A 17,882-nucleotide genomic window follows, 5' to 3' on the forward strand; every position below is an offset into this window, starting at 1 on the left:
AATTCAGAAAACCGACACTTGCAGATTCCTGCAGGGCGATTCTGCTGCCACCATCGTACATTCACGGACCACAAATTGGCTGGCGAATTTCGCAGCTAGAGTTGAAAGAAAGTGTCCAGTACAGCACTGATGTAAATGAAATGCAACATGCTATATTTCTTTTCTTTAGTTTGGGAAAAAACATACTTATAAATTACGGGTATCTGATATTGTCAGTATTCTAGGTGTGTTCCAAGAAGAGGCGAACTATTTAGTGCAAATTGGATATGCAGGTATTATCTGTAGTTATAGTGCTTGTTAACTGAACAAAAACAGGTTCATACATGATCTCTATAAGTGATTAAACAAATGTGCAGGATTTATGTGAAGGAGGTGTCTCATATCTGAATCTACAATGAGTTTCCTTTCCCAAAAAAGTCACGTTTTTCTGGTTGAACAGTTTTCTGTCTATGTAATCTCCCACTGCGTTCCATGAAACATTTTTTAATGCTTTGTAGCTAATACACCACAAAAGACAACGATGGAAATTAGGCTATAAATCAATGAGTATCACATAAGATGCGTTTGAAGTTTGGCTATAAATCAAAGACAGCCACTTTTATGGAATGACCTTTCTGGAGTAGAACCTAAATATCATACCTTTATTTCACGCAATACGTGAGAACTATACACATTTCTACTGATATGACACAGTAAATAACTGACAGTCTCTCGTGGCGATTTAGCTCTGTAGCGCACCGTTTTCTCTATAACAAGCAATTACAGCGAGCAAGGTCAAATATCCGCACCACATCGCTTGTATTCGTGGCACAATATTCAAGCGCAGTGCCTCACCGCCAATGGGTTATTCGTGTTCGCGTCATTGCTCCTGCGGAAAAAGCGAATTTGTCGGCATCGGAGGCCGCAACACGGTACACCGTTCCCAGTGCACTGCGCGACGATGGATAAAAGGTTGCCGAGATACTGGCAAATGTAGTGTAGTAGGCGCCTGGGACTTGCACTTTCCCGTGTAACACCCGTCCAGGGTAATTAACTTGTCAACATGCCACGCACACTCCTTTTTTAAACACGATGCAGTGGAAACATACCACACCTTTCACGTAGCGGTGGATGCGGTTCGGCAGAGGCTACGACAGGCCGGACTACTAAACAAACGTGCGGCTATCAAGGTGATGCTCCATGACGATCATCGACTCTGCTCATTGGCGTTTGACAAGAATAGTGAAAATTATCACCAACGGTAAGTGATATTTCGATGAATCACTATTGTCTCACAAAATGACGGTCCATTATGGATATACAGGACTAAAAGGTGCCCTATCGATTCCAAAATAGAGTTGTATGTCATCATAGAGTGGCCGTACCCTTGTGGCAGTTTAGGGTTGGATACGTTCCCGTGGATCCGAAATGCTTCGCAGTCGACTTGAGGCTGGCCAGAATGCTCATACTATGGATTCGTTCCCTTGGATCTGAAGCGCTTCGCAGGATAGGCAGTTGACTCGAGGCTGGCTAGAATGCTCATACTGTAATATCATGCTGGCGTCAGTGCGACAACTATATAATGAGGAGGTAATCTGTTTCCACGAGGACCAGTCTACTATGCACAGGTCAACGGTGATGCAGGAACGGTTTCAAGAAAAAATGTGATTTCTCGTAGCGACTGATCTCTTCCAGCATAAAATCTAAACACTACTGAAAATGAATAGACAGAGGCGAAACTGACGATTAAGCTGGCTTGGCCCCGCACCAGGAGTCCGTGATAGGTTCTGGAACGTCGCTCTGGCTACATGGAGGAGATGGCAGAAAATGAGAGATTTATTGCCTGCTTCCTTACAGACTGCAGACAAAGTTGAAGTCTTTGGAACCGGACGTTAAGTGATAAAGAAACGACATTCTATGCCCTTTTGAGGGCCGACAATAACGTACTAAGAACGATGACCGGAGCCTATTAAATTCGTGATTTCTATCGATTAAACAAACTACCAGAGTAATACAAAAAAATAAAATTGTATTAAATCCGATACGAACCAAACCTAAGTGCCAGGCAACTGCCTGTTACACCGACTACTATACCACTGAAATACGGATGCATTGTTCTAGAGCTTGCGAGCTAAAGGTACTAACTACTAACCGCTGTTAATTTCATTTTAGTATAGCAAATCACTGCGCATGCGCGATTTCCGCGGCTTCGCATTCTTCTCGCACGTGTTGTAGAAACGGGACGTCGACGTGCGGATACGGTCAGTCGTACCTAGCCAACAGCAAGGTTGAACCACCGGAAGAGGTTGGACAGTTGCTCCGAGGAAATATTGTGGAATTTGCGCAACGTGATCCGGCGGCAAACCCGTGAAGACTTTTTACACACAGTTATACTGATTACGAACAGCAGAGCTGAAAACATGATGACTGAGCCGGTACTGTGCACTGGTTTACACCATATTTTTCAATATGTATGTCGCTGGTAAGCTATTTTGTGAGTAGTTTTTGAGGACGCCACTTCAGCTTCACTATATTTGGACACGTTATATAGCAAATCTGAAGATGGACATTGCTGGCTGCAATCGTAAGTATAACGACAAAAATAATTTGTAGTCATAGACGGAAATAAAAAAAAATGTAAAATGACTCACTTAGGTTACCACCGTCGTCTCACATAATTAAAGTAACTGACCGCTTAAAACCTACATCTGGGCTGGCCGGCACGCAGCCCCTTGTCGTAAATCCTCTGGGCAGACTTAATTTAGGGATGGGAAAAACCTGGCAGTTAAGAACGATATCGATATTTTAGTTCTGAATAATCGGCATTTTTCGGTCTTTCTTTTGTATCGATAATAACAATTTATCTACTTTTTCTTACTAGTCCCCAGGTAAAAAACCACATATCAATTTTCCATTGCAGTAGTTTTACAATTTTGATTTTTAAATTTTTAAATTTTTGTAAATTTGACATTGGTTTGAACTTATAGGCTATAAAACAGACAACGGGAAAAGCAATCGATGCTATTTTAATAACAACTCCGACAGTTAATAGGAGCAAGAATTATGTCACATAAGAATAGGTGCAGCACTGCTGAGACGAAACCGTACCTCTTACTTCGTGGCGTGGCCTCTCAGACGGTACACCTGGTCAATACGGTAGTTTCTCACTGTCGCCCTCGGACTTCGGCTTTATTGCAGAATGTCATAATCCCCAGTTTTGAATTAGTACGAAACGTGTTAGGAATGTAGTCTAATGCTCCATTTGCTTTAAATCATTAAAAATTGAAGGAGGTACAAGAGAGTTTAGGCATGCTCCAAGGAGGAAACATCCACAATTCACCTGGGAATAAATAGAAAGTAAGCCGCGCGGGGTAGTGGCGTGATCTCAAGCGCCATGTCATTGTTCGCTGGGCTCCACCTGTCGGAGGTTCGGGTCCTCCTTCTGGCGTGGGCGTTGTATTCCTTGGCGTAATTTAGTTTAAGTTAGATTAAGCAGTGTGTAAGCCTAGGGGCCGATGACCTCAGCAGTTTGGTCCTGTAGGAACTTGCCACCTAACCACCAGAGAAAGTAAATTTATTTGGTATACTAATGATTTTGTTGAAGTCCTATCAAGTTGGGGTAAACAAAGGAATCTGATAGTGGAGTAGGGACATCCGTGAAAGCTCGCGTTTCGTCAAAGAGATATGATCAAATCAGAGGCCTTGCTATAGACTTGATCATAAAAGTCGTTCGTCTTCTGTTCACTGCAATGTGAAATATAACCACTTGCACCCCTGGAATCGCTACAGCTGTGGTTGTTTTAGGGTGAAAAACAGATACCATATTAATGTGACTATGCATGGCAGTAATGAACTTGTGACCTTTAACTCTGGCCGTCGCTGCACCCGTCTCCTTCCCATTCCCTGTCTTCGGTGGAGACACTGAGACCGGTTTTCACCCCAACATCAACTCCATATTGAGCTGGATTTACAACTCCTTCACAGTCATTCTTCAATCCTGTTTTGAAGTCTACGTTAACTACTGGAAATAACAGCCATAAAAATCGGTTATTTTCAAAACTGGTTATTTTGAACGGTTCTAACAGTCGGGTTTAACTAGAGACCAAAGAGGTCGGTATAGCTAAAAAAACAGGTGGTTTAAGTGATAATCATAGTCCCTAATTCAACCCGGGGCCGGTGTTTCTCTCCGAATTCCAAGAACAGCGTGCTAACGTGCAAAGGTGTGCGGGCGGATAGCCCGTTTCGTTCTACATATTCAGTTTTCAAATGGGTGAAGGAGGTAGATGGCTCACATGTCTAACATCACGATTATTTCCAAAACAGTATTTTATTATTTTGATCAGCAAAAGACTACTCTCGGCTAATCGCTTTCATAAATTTCCTGGTTTAAACGATTTCAAGAATTTGGTCGACTTTCCAGTTTTTCCTCTCCTTTGTCTTTTACCTCTTTCCAGAGGCATCTTATCCCAGGGTACTTTGCCCCGATCGTCCCAGCCTAGTTGCGTTCCTCCTATCATCGCTGCATAGTTTCCTTGATTGAGTGGTGATTGTTTGCCTTAAATTCTTTTAGACCGTTATTACACTATCCTGTTTCTTTCTCGTCAAATATTTATGTCAAAGCAATCAGATAGTGTAGTAGTGAACTTCATCATAGCTCGCCTTTCGTCAAAGAAATATGACGAAATCATATGTCTTGCTATAGATTTAATGATAAAAGTCGTCTTCTGTACACTGCAATGTGAAATATAACCTCTTGCACCACTGGAATCGCTACAGCTATTTGACGTCTCCAGTGTTTTTGTATACGTGGCTGCAAAGTTTAGTTGAATGTTCCTTTTTCGATATTTTATAACAATAGTTTTTAACGCCCATTTATGGTACAAAATATTTATTTATCTTCGGACATGCCTCCTTCAGTGCTTTATAAATCTCTTCACAGGTATCTGGACTTGTTTTAGTTAATGTTCACTGTAGTATTCGAGTGCTGTTTTGTAAGCCAGAGTGGCTCTCTCCTTTAATTAGAAATTACAGAGAGAGGGTGAGACTGTCTTCAGCAAGTACGGCGTTCCTCAAGTGAGTATTCTGCTTTGTAATATGGGGAGCCACTTTACTGAGCAAGTACTGAAACGCACTCTCATCCATTTGTAAGTAATTTATGCAAGGCTCGACATCCTCCAATCTCAACTTTCGTAACAAAATTCGCTGAGTGCTTTTATTATCTCGACGTAAAACCCACGGCTTCACGCAAGTATGTTTCCTTTCTTTTCCGCCACTTTTCTTCCAAACGCACGCACAATGAAATTGAGGTACTGGCACATGCAGCGCTTAATAACGGGTTGTTGTTGTCCGCCATCTTGAACTTTGACGGAATGTATGATACACGCGCACGTCAAAGATCTTTGTCAAAGAAATTTTACCAATATTTGATAATATTTCTTTGTCGATGGTGTACGATAGTGTAACACCGTCCTTAGTGCAAACGACGTATCTCTACGTGACACTGGATCCCAACAATACAGCGGTCTCTGCAGCGGGCCACGCCGTTGCTAAGCAACAGTCTGAGCCGAAGCGACTAACGAGCAACGTCAGTATGTGCGCCCACAGACAGCAGAATCTTAAGAACATCTTGAAATGCAGTTACAGCACGGAGCAACTGCAGCAGTCAGAAGGTAAGGAATTTCAGTTCCGCTAATCAGTGGCGACCTAAACACAGAGTGATATCGATTGCACCTTTCTGCACATACATGACAACTCTCAAAAGCATGTACACTTAATGAACATGAACATGTTCAACATTGTAATTCTTCCAGGGAACTTGATTTTGCTAAACAGCCCTCCACATTATTTATCAGGCTTTGTGTGATGCAACTTATGTTGGAGGAGTACAATTTTTTAAAATCTTGTAATTACAGGGTAATAAGAATACTAAAAAATTTTCAACTAAGGTGCAAACCGATCTCTGTATTCGTTCGTATAGATATTGTTCGACAAGCGGAGTTGGTCGCCGTGGCTTCTTAAAACACAAGTTGAACATATATATGCTGGCAGAAATAACACATCTTTATAAGACTCGATAGTTTGGTGTTAAATTTCTAAACTCGTGTTTGTGCCTCGTTGGTATGTGAATCACAGGTATAGCTTATACTTAAATCTCAGTACAGGACAACAGAAGTATGGTGGAATTAAATTTTGAACGGAAGTATGTGAAGGTCATGCTACACGATGTGAAATCCAGACTAGCTAGTACACCTGACATTTCGCCTGCGAGAAACAAAACCGTTCTCAGTGAAATCTACACATGCTGTTTGACTACAAAACACGATTACGATTAAAGCATTGGCCCGGCATATTGTTCATCTTTATCTTACTCTTGTAAACAAGCCCTTTATCAGGAATGTTAGCGTAATTACAAAGAAAACGAACATATAAATTTAACGCATCTGACTTTCTTATAAACTGTTTGAATACTTACAAGACAGCGCATTTCTGAAATCGTTTACTGATTTGAAACCTCTGAAATGACATATTTTTGAAATACATTACGACAATCACTGCACCTTGCGGTCGACATTAATTTCAATGATAACTGAATTTGTTGGCCTACCTGTGAGCACGGAACGCTCGTTTGTTCTGCAACCTGTTCCTATTAGGAGTGTCCAAAACCAAATCTCATTTGCCGTACTTGAGATGTGCAGTGAAAGACCGTAAACTTACCAGTTCTCGCAAAATTGCATCTGCAGCTCACAACTCGCTATATGAAATGCGAGCATACAAACGCATTCACAAAGATAAAGAACGAAAAATGAGAAACTAAATTTAACAACTGGTAAATAAGAACGAAGACTCCAAGTAAAACTATGCTTCATTAGTCCATGACAACAATACGCCCTTTCATAAAGTTCTTACAACTAGACAAGTTAGCAAAATATTTCTTGATCATTTTCCTGTGCTCAGTTACTTTCCTTGACACTTGTTTCAATTATAACCCATAACCATATCTTGTATTACAACATTTCTACAGAAAACTTCAATCATATATAATGTTATTACAATAAGAAATTACACAACAACAAATGTGAAAAGTTGGGTTACATTACACGTTGGCATACATAATTCCTCCATTAATGCAACTCCACATACTCAATATTTTCATCAAAATATACAGTTACATAATCCTTTTTAAATTATGTTGCCTCCATTACATGGCAGCTCAGCTTCCATCCATTTAAAGCCATGGAAGCCTACATAGCCTCATTGTATATGAGTCACTAACTGCTACTCTCATACAGTAAAACTAACATCTCTGACAAAGATCTGTCGTCTCAAGAAGGGATTTACAAGGAATGTGGTTATATCGATAGTATGGAGGTTGCGTACATTTATCGAATTCATTATTTCATTCACATTTACGGTGAAAACTACTTGAAAATTTCCATGAGAAATAAAGCAGCTACCACTCACAAGTCTTGACGATTGTAGGCGAATTTCAAACATTTATCCGCATTTTTGTCAGAAAATTAATTTGCCCTTTAAATCATAGGCGTCTTTTAAACGAAATATAGCGTTGTTAGAAATTGCCGTTTCTGTTTACGTATAAATATTGAGGGTGAGTCGTCCTTAGTCTTTGTGTCAGTGCAGTCCGTATCGTCAGTGCCAGCCCAGTCCCCTCAAATTTCTATTAATTAAATTATTAAAAATAAAAATAGTATTTAATGACAATATAGTGTACAAGATATTTATTTATCTTCAGACATTCCCCCTTCATTGCTTTATAAATCTCTTCACACGTCTGGTCTCACGTGGACTGAATCGGCAGATGTCACTGGAAATAGAGCTCCTAGTGTATTGATTTCTCTTGATGCCAGCTTTGGAGATCAAACGATACTGTGCGCCATAGCATGACACTATAGTCATCATCGATTAAATCTATGTTACGTTTTATTGATCAGTAATCTGCAGCAGTGTGTAACATGTGTGTGTGTCCTCTTATTCTTTTGAGAACCCCCTGATCTGACGCCACGAATATGAATAACTCATTCTGAGAAGATTATTTCTCACCGGTGGCTGATTGGAGTAGCTATTTCAACAAAAAATCGAAAGACTGTGTACAAGGGGGCACCCGAGAAAAACCGGAATAATATTACCGTGGGCAGAGGTTGCGTAGTACGCATTTCTGCCGTTAGGCATGTGAAGCACAACTCATTACCACTACAGTGCCACCTGTGTTGTCGAGCTGGTTTGTTCCCTTCATCTGCAGTGATTGTTTTCACTAGCGCTGTTTTGTTCTTGTTTCGTTTTTTATGATGGTAAGTTTACCCGGTAAAACTGCGTGCTGAAACATTTCGGTTGATGACAGATCTCATACTGGACGTCCAGAAAATGCTCGAATCGACGAAAATATTGAAAAATTACGAGAGCTTGTAGGACAGACCGTCGACAGACAATTGATCAATTGCCAGAGATTAGTTGGTTATTTTAGAGCTCGGTTCATGGAATTTTAAGCTTGAAACTGATCCTGATTTTGTGTCAAAGATCATTGTTGATGATTAGTTTGGGTGCAACATTTCTTATTTCCACACATGAAAAGGAGCACGAAAGAACACCGATTTGACAACATTGAAGATGTCAAGGAAAAAAACGGAGGAGGAGCTGTCAGCCATTTCTAAAGAGGACTGCAAAAGATGTTTCGAACAGTAGAACCGCCGGTGGAACGGAGAAACTAATCCTAATGAGAATGTTTCGAAGGTGTAAGGTCGTTTTGTACATAATATGAAAATGTGGAGCTTTTACAAAAAAAATTTCGATTTTTTTGTGTATCCCCTCGTATGTGTTCGGACTGTTATTCACATGTTTTGGGTCGCCACCATTCTTAGCTCTTTTATGTTGTGTACAGAGAGTATCTCCACAAAACGTATCAATAAATTTAACCAATTTCAAATTCCGACACATACAACATTCCTGTGATCTTTAACTCTTCAAGTACATAGACGAACTGAACACACAATCATTTGCTGGCTGAAGGTTACGCAGTGTTTTACATATAATAAGGCCACAATATTTTCCAAAACTACTTTTGATTATTGTTATATGGAGAAAACTTAGCTGACGGATTTCACTAATAATTAAATTATTTTTTTTTGTTTATTTTTTTCGGGTACCAGGGGAACCTTACTCATACTCGTAGCTAAAAGAATACCTTTTTATAATACTGTTCGCTCGTTCCCAAGATGTCCTAGATAACTGGTACCTGTAACAACCGATCTGAGTAAAGCGTTGTTGACATCGTCACGCCTGAAAGACGTCTCGTCATTGACCAGCATTAATGGAGTTACTCAGCGAATTCCAATTATCTGTCCACAAAATTCCAATAGTCCATTATCAACTTCTAGTAGAAGACGCAGAAACCCCTGTAAACGATAAGAATGGAGGCTGTAAATACGCAATATCTGCCGTTTCAAAAATGGTTCAAATGGCTCTGAGCACTATGGGACTCAACTGCTGAGGTCATTAGTCCCCTAGAACTTAGAACTAGTTAAACCTAACTAACCTACGGACATCACAAACATCCACGCCCGGGGCAGGATTCGAACCTGCGACCGTAGCGGTCTTGCGGTTCCAGACTGCAGCGCCTTTAACCGCACGGCCACTTCGGCCGGCGCTGCCGTTTCCTTCTATGGACAATGTAGCAGTCTACGTTTCCAATAATAAATGGGCACACGATAAGCGATATATTTTTTGTCTGTAGGTCTGCATTTGCATCTCCTAAAAGTTATCTATTCCTCCATCAGACGCTGTATACTACGCAATAGTACCGATCAAGTACGGATCAGAACTTTTCAACATTGCGGCATCTGCAGACGTTCACCAGGTATACAGTACCAAATCAGCTACGAAGTAGTATGAATATCGATTCTAAGTAAGCACGTACCAATAGTAGGGCAGAACCGGTTCAGTACTAGAGGAGGCCTTGCTCCCCTGTTCATTCTTAGACCAAAGGAAAAGACGCCACACGATAGAATTATTACAATCTGACGGAAATCGGTAGATGTGATGTACATGTACCGAAAAACAAATGATTACAATTTCTGAAAAAAAGGGTGATTTTTTTTTCAAGAGAACGGGCTTCAAAATTTGAGCAAGTCAGTAGCCTAACGGATTGGTCCACCCCAGGCCCTTATGCAAGCAGTTATTCGACTTTACACTGATTAAGTGTTGTCGGCTGATCTCCTCAAAGCTTTCCTTCTGTTTTTTAGTTTGCTGACTTTTTGAGTTTCGCTCCCATTGCTGCTGATTTCCAATTTGATTTTCGTTTACCCTTCCCTAAGCCTCAGAATGGGCGCTAATGACCGTAGCAGTTTTGGGCCCTAAAACAACAAAAAAAATCTCCTCGCGAATGTAATCCCGAATTCTGCTCGCCTGGGGTGCTATGTTGTCAAAATACCGAGCTGGTTGGAGTGCTGTGCCAATAACTCTCCATAGCTTCCCTATTGCGGAGAGACCCGGCGTCCTTACTGGCCAAGATGGTGTCTGGGAAGCACGTAGACGAACAGAAAAAATCTCGCTGTGTGCGGGCGAGCATTATCTTGCTGAAATGTGAGCCCAGTTTGGCTTGGCGGGAAGGACAACAAAACGAGGCCTATAATATCGTCGACGTTTCTTTGTGCTGTAGGGGTGATGCAGATGACAACCAACAACCAAAGGCGTCCTGGTGGGGAAAGAAATAGCACCCTAGATTCCTGGCTGTAGGGTCTTACGGAAAGCGACACTCAGCTTGGTATCCCACTGCTTTCGGGGCGTCCACACGACTTCATTGGTCGTCGGGGTTCGAGGAAATCATCACTGAAGCCAGTTATACTCTCGTCAATGAGTTTCCAGGCCGAAGACGCGTCTGGAGGAAGCACCCGGGAAGCATTGGGATTCCAGACTGACTGTTGTCCGCCATACGGCCCCCACGACTAACAGTCTAGGGCACTACTTCATTTCATCGCAGGACCCCTTCGGTTGCAATCCGTAGCACACTTACAGCGGTACGTCAATGATATTCGACACCCCGTTTTGTTGGCTTTAATGGCAGTCCGTCCTGGGCTTTCATTGCAGCAAGATAATGCCCGTTCTTAAACGACGAGACTTTCTACTGCCTGTCTTGGTGCCTGCCAACCCTACCTTGGCCAGCAAAGCTCGCCGGATCTCTCCCCAATTGAGAACACATGGAGCGTTACGGGCAGGACCCTCCTACCAGTTTGAGATTCTGACGATCCAACGAGCCAGTTGGACAGCATTTGGCGCAACGTCCCTCAGGAGAACAGCAAACAACCCTCTCAGTCAACACCAAACCGAATGACTGCTTGCATAAGAGGTAGAGGTGGACCAGTGCGTTGTTGACTTAATCAATACGTGAACTCTTGAATAAATCATCCAGTTCTTCTGAAATTGTAACAATTTTTTTGTACATTTACATCACATCTACTATTTTCCATTGCACTGGAATAATTCTTTCCTTCGTGGTACGTCGCTTTAAAAAAACAAATAAAATCATAGGGTCTATTTCAGTCCATGGTGTTACGGAGATTGAATATTTTTTAGAAATCTTTACATGCTATACAAGACATTCTCTTCTGGTCGATAGATTCCTGGTGTCGTCCATGAATAGCTGCATAGGATATAACGTCCTTATAATTTGTTCTCCGATGGCAGCTGTTGCAGAGATGGGGAGATGAAAGACAGAGAGTACACAAAAAATATGGTAACATAATTTTTATCTGCAATATGTCACTACGTAGTTATACAGGGTTGTCCATTGATAGTGACCGGGCCAAATATCTCACGAAATAAGCATCAAACGAAAAAAAAAACTACAAACAACAGAACTCGTCTAGCTTGAAGGGGGAAACCAGATGGCACTATGGTTGCCCCGCTAGATAGCACTGCCAAAGGTCAAACGGATATCAACTGCGTTTTTTCAATAGGAACCCCCATTTTTTATAAAATATCCGTCCAGTACGTAAAGAAATATGAATGTTTTAGTTGGACCACTTTTTTCGCTTTGTGACAGATGGCGCTGTAATAGTCGCAAACGTATAAGTACGTTGTACCACGTAATATTCCGCCAGTGCGGACGGTGTTTGCTACGTGACACATTATCCATTCTAAAATGGATCGTTTACCAATTACGGAAAAGGTCGTTATGGTGTTGATGTGTGGCTATTGTGATCAAAATGCCTAACAAGCGTGTGCTATGTATGCTGCTTGGTATCTTCTACGACATCATCCAGGTGTCCTGACAGTTCGCCGGATAGTTACGTTATTTAAGGAAACAGAAATTGTTCCGCCACATGTGAAACGTCAACCACGACCTGCAACAAATGCTGATGCCCAAGTAGGTGTTTTAGCTGCTGTCGGAGCTAACCCGCCATCATAGCAGACAAGTTGCACAAGAATCGGGAATCTCAAAAACGTCGTTGATGAGAATGCTACATCAACTTCGATTGCACCCGTACCATATTTCTATGCACCAGGAATTGCATGGGGAAGACTCTGAACGTCGCGTACAGTTCTGCCACTGGGCACAAGAGAAATTACGGTACGATGACAGATTTTTTGCATGCGTTCTATTTAGTGACGAAGCCTCATTCACTAACTGCGGTAACGGCGTAGTATGCACTATTGGGCAACGGAAAATTCACGATGGCTGCGACAAATGGAACATCAGCGACCTTGATGGGTTAATGTATGGTGCGGCATTATTGGAGGAAGGATAATTGGCCCCCTTTTTGTCGATGGCAATCTAAATGGTGCAATGTATGCTGATTTCCTACGTAATGTTCTACCGATGTTACTACAAGGTGTTTCACTGCATGACAGAATGGTGATGTACTTACAACGTGATGGAGTCCGGCACATAGCTCGCGTGTGTTGGAATTGGTTTTGAATAGCATATTTGATGACAGGTGGATTGGTCGTCGAAGCACCATACCATGTCCCGCACTGTCACCCGATCTGACGTCCCCGGATTTCCTTCTCTGGGGAAAGTTGAATGATATTTGCTATCGTGATCTACCGACAACGCCTGACAACATGCGTCATGGCATTGTCAGTGCATGCGCGAACATTACGGAAGGCGAACTACTCGCTGTTGAGAGGATTGTCGTTACACGTATTACCAAATGCATTGATGTTGACGGACTTCATTTTGAGCATTTATACCATTAATGTGGTCTTTACAGGTAATCACGCTGCAACAGCGTGCGTTCTCAGAAATGATATGTTCACAAAGGTACATGTATCACATTGGAACAGCCGAAATAAAATGTTCAAACGTACCTACGTTCTGTGTTGTAAAAACGCTACCTGTTACAAACTGTTCGTATAAAATGGTGAGCCATATGTTTGTGACTATTACAGCGCCATCTGTCACGAAGCGAAAAAAGTGGTCTAACTAAAACATTCATATTTCTTTGCGTACTACACCAATATGTAATAAAGATGGAGCTTCCTATTTGAAAAAACGCAGTTGCTATCCGTTTGACCCATGGCAGCGCCATCTAGCGGGCCAACCATAGCGCCATCTGGTTGCCCCCTTCAAGCTAGACGAGTTTCGTTCCTTGTAGTTTTTTCGTTTGATGCTTATTTCGTGAGATTTTTGGCCCGGTCACGATCAATGGACCACCCTGTATCTCTGATCAAAAACAAAGACATTTCAGGGCGAGGTTCATCGGCACTCTAATGCTGTATTAGCTACATAAGCAAGTTGTATGAAAATAGCTATATCTCAGTAAAACTGGCCGGATTGATAGACTGCAAATTTTAACGTAAGTAATGACTTACGTTGTGAGACTGACGTATGTATATTGCACACAGGTACATGAATGTTAGTGTGGCTGAACCTGCGGGGCGCGAGACAGATTCACAGAGAGATTTAGTTGCACTAATTGTTACCAAGTGTTAGTGTTGATTCATCTCAGGTCTATGATCGATAAGATGGCCTGCTGATGCAGATTACTTACGCAGATGTTATCTGCTTTCAATGAGAGGTATTACTTGGTATCGGAGAGAAACTAACAATGATCATAATCATACGAACCCTTTCGGGTTTTTCTAAGTTTTCTGCCGCAAAGTTACTTTGTCATCGACATTAAAACAGGTGAAGTATAGTATGCGGGTCTTAAATCGAAGTAAATTTTAAACACGACAGTAAATGATGCAAGAAAGGATGAAACGCAGTGATTCAACTGCTTCAAAAGTATGAAACAGGAATTCCTCCTCCTGACCTTCAATGTAATCACTCGATTTGTATTCGTGAATAATTACAGCTCCACATGGCGACCATATTTCCGCAAAAGGGTGCTTTCTTGCATGCATGTCAGTTGCTGTAGTTTGCGTCGTATTCATTTTCTTTCTCCGACGAGAAAGTGACTTATTTTGACACCAAGATAAATAAAATAAAATAACATAGAAGAGGGAGAGAGAGAAAGAGAGAGAGAGAGAGAGAGAGAGAGACTGTCTATGCTTGTTATCTCTATAGTTAACTTGTGTGTGAAAACATTGTGGTATTCGTTGTCCAGGCTGCAGTCATGAGAACAGTCCAGTTAGGTGTAAAGCAAATAAGAACAATGTAATCAGTATGCAAGACAACGCATATAACAATTCTTAAGATGTGACCTCAGAAGAAATAAACTGGTTATTTTCTTAAATATATGCTATATTTTATTATAAGCAAGTGGAAAATTCCTTTTGAAGAGACATACTATATCAGGACTCCCAAGAGTATCTTGTTGTGCAATACAGTTCCACTGCATGACAATATGTGTTTTTTAAATCTCATTTAATGTGGTCAACTAATTGTGGACTGAAATACATGCGAACGTAGCTAAATTAGTGTTTGTACAACATAGTATTATATGGAAACAACTGCGAATTCTGATTATTGTCATAATTTTTTCTCTGTAGCGAAAGCTTACCTGAAAAGTATTTAAGTTGGTACTATTCCCGTTGGTGGAGGAAGAGCTATAGTTCGTGCCCCCGAACAAAGGAAAAACTTCAGTTGGAGGCCGAGGAAATCGTCCCCTGTAGATCCCTGGAGGGGTTGTATACCGCCTGAGAGAAAAACGGTCAAACCGTAGGACGAAATTTCTTCAGTCGCGCGAGTGGGCGACGAGAAACCTTCCAAGAAGCCTGTTCTTTATCGGTCTGGTGGGAGCTGTAGCACACGCACTTGTCTCGGCGCGTCCTCCAGGCGTTATGGAGGAGAACGAAAACTCTTTGACACCGCCTCTGTCCGCTGCTACAGTCGTTGAGGAGCAAGTAACTCAGAGTAGCTTTGTTCATCGATGTCAAGTGATACGCTTACGTTGATACATTTTGATAGTCTCACTTTTACTCACATTTTCAATGTCGTTCGCTTAGTTGAAAATGAGCGTAAATTCGAATTACTCTATAACAGTGGAAAATATTCTTTCATTGATACTAAATGAGAGACACAGGACAGATTATGAAAACAAGTTTTAAGGGAAAACACTTCACTGATGTTCTGTAAAATACTATTTATTTCGTCTCGGGCCTTCTTTCGGTTTCCTAGGCCATCATCAGGTGCTCCTGGGTGTCAGAATCAGTGATAAAAAGATGTACGACTTTCACAGACATTAGTCACAAGGACACAAAAGACAAATAACAAGGTTACAACCAAAGTATTGGTTTTTCATGTAATGCGGAAGTCGTTACATTTGGTTAAAAGTTAAAACAAAATTTTATGTGGATATCATTCAATGAAGAAAACACGAAACATAAACTTCAATTTACTAGTGTGGTCTAATATTTTTCGTAACTGAAATACAGGGAAAAAGGACAATAAATAGGATTATTTAAAGTAAGCTGGAATTCTGTGTGCTATATACTAAAATTCAGCTATATCTAGTATGGTCGTTAGTCTTAAGATAAGGAGATATAAACCTGTAACAACTGCTTTTGTACACACTTTATATATATTCTGTATCCGAGTGAGTAATATGTGTAGTTGGTAATTTAAGTTTTCACCTGACAGTCACCTACGGAACCGACAGCAAGTTCATTAATAAGTAAACAATATTTATAGAGAAGGTTAGGGAAGTGTTTAAGTTTTAATACTGTTGTCATGTTATGACAATCACCGACAGACAACACAGTTAATGGTACTTTCGTTGGTTGTACACTATAGAAAACGTCAAAGTTGTTACTTTATAATCCATCTCTCACATTAAGTCTAACACAAGAAGCAATAATTTACAAAACAGTGTTGGGTTTGTAGACATAAATGTACGTCGCTATGACACAAAAGTAACTGGTTTCAATCTTACAGATAAAAGTATTTGTGAAGGCTGCGACCATGACAGAGTGTATCAAACTATTTAAAGAATGAACTACCCGTTATCATTCAGCGAAATTTATATTTCCTGGACTCAGTGTGCCTTGAAGACTCGTCTTAATATCGGAAGATAATTGGGCTGTTTAATTCGTCAGCATCGCATGTAACACTAAATCTGAGACTTACATATGGGGTGACAAGTAATTAATCACGTAAACCGATGTGTGAAAACTCACTAAAAGTCCTTATTAAAAATTCTGTAAGTTTCAACATGTAATTTCGCTGTATTCCCTCGTGCGAAGAAGGGCTGGAGGAAGAAGCAAGTAATAGACTGGGCCGTTGGTCCTTGTTATTTATTGGATGAGATAAATTCCGTTTTATGATTGCATTATTATTTAACCCTTTCAGGCCTGAGTTATTGCTGGCGAAAGGAAATTTTTTCTTTATGCTGTAATGCTCTTAGGTGCTTTTTAATGATTTTTTATGCAAGATGTATGCAATAATATGTACGCGTTTTCAAAATATACTTCATACACTTGACTTCTTTTTCTGGGTTAATATAACTAATTTTGAAATATTCGCAGTTGTAATAAGTAAACTGATGATTCAGTGATCGTTCAATAATCATCATACAAAATATCATTAATAATAATGTTCATTCATACAGTGCAATATAAATAACCAGCCACTTCGTGTATTCTGGTGGTCACAAGCTGGTGGTCACTGCTACACTGATTTGTTGATATTTTTAAAGTGATGCCCAACAGTTTGCAGTACTTGTTCATGAAAACAAGATGGGGCAACCACGAATGTGTAAATAAGCTTTCCACCGTGGTAGAATGTTTCTGTTGCAACTAACAGGTAGTAAAATTTAAAGTACACAATAGTGCCCAAAGGGTCTGAAAGGGTTAAAGTTGAACATCAGATATTTAGTAAAAGGTTTTGGTAGTACATTCCATTTGGGCGCATGAATACACTTCTTCCAGGGACTCCTGGGAGCTAGAAACAACAAGCGGTAAAAATATCACAGTTAACATTTTACGTCACTTACTTTGGCGTTCGTGCGGCTACTACACAGCATTTTAACAAAGTGTACCAAGGGGTGATTTCTGTAGAGAAATAAAAGTGGAAGAGAACTGATTTACCAGGAAGGTAGAGGTAGGATGCTGGAAACTGAGTAGATACATAAGATACGAGATAAGGAGCTTCTCTCCAGAAAATGAGGAAAACGTTAACTAAACTTCACTTGCTGGAAAAGGTGCTCTGTCCCGTGGCAGCAGTAAGCAAACGCTGAAGGGTCTCGGTCAATTATTCGCTGGCAGATCAAGCATATGATGGATAATGGTACTGCTTAGGGAAATGGTAGCAAGGAACGGGAAGGAACACCATGTGCACTCAGTGTATATGCATGGCGGTCTCATTCAATGTGCTGAAGGGGCGTTACCGGTAGTTATTGAGGGAACAGGCTGCAATCAAGTACAGAGTGTGGAGCACGTTGGAAGAACCTATAGCTGCGTTTGGGCTCCAAGATCATTCTTGGAACATTCTAGCAATTGGCTGAGAACAT

Source organism: Schistocerca piceifrons, chromosome 1, assembly GCF_021461385.2.
Source record: "Schistocerca piceifrons isolate TAMUIC-IGC-003096 chromosome 1, iqSchPice1.1, whole genome shotgun sequence".
NCBI classification, from domain to species: Eukaryota; Metazoa; Arthropoda; class Insecta; order Orthoptera; family Acrididae; genus Schistocerca; species Schistocerca piceifrons.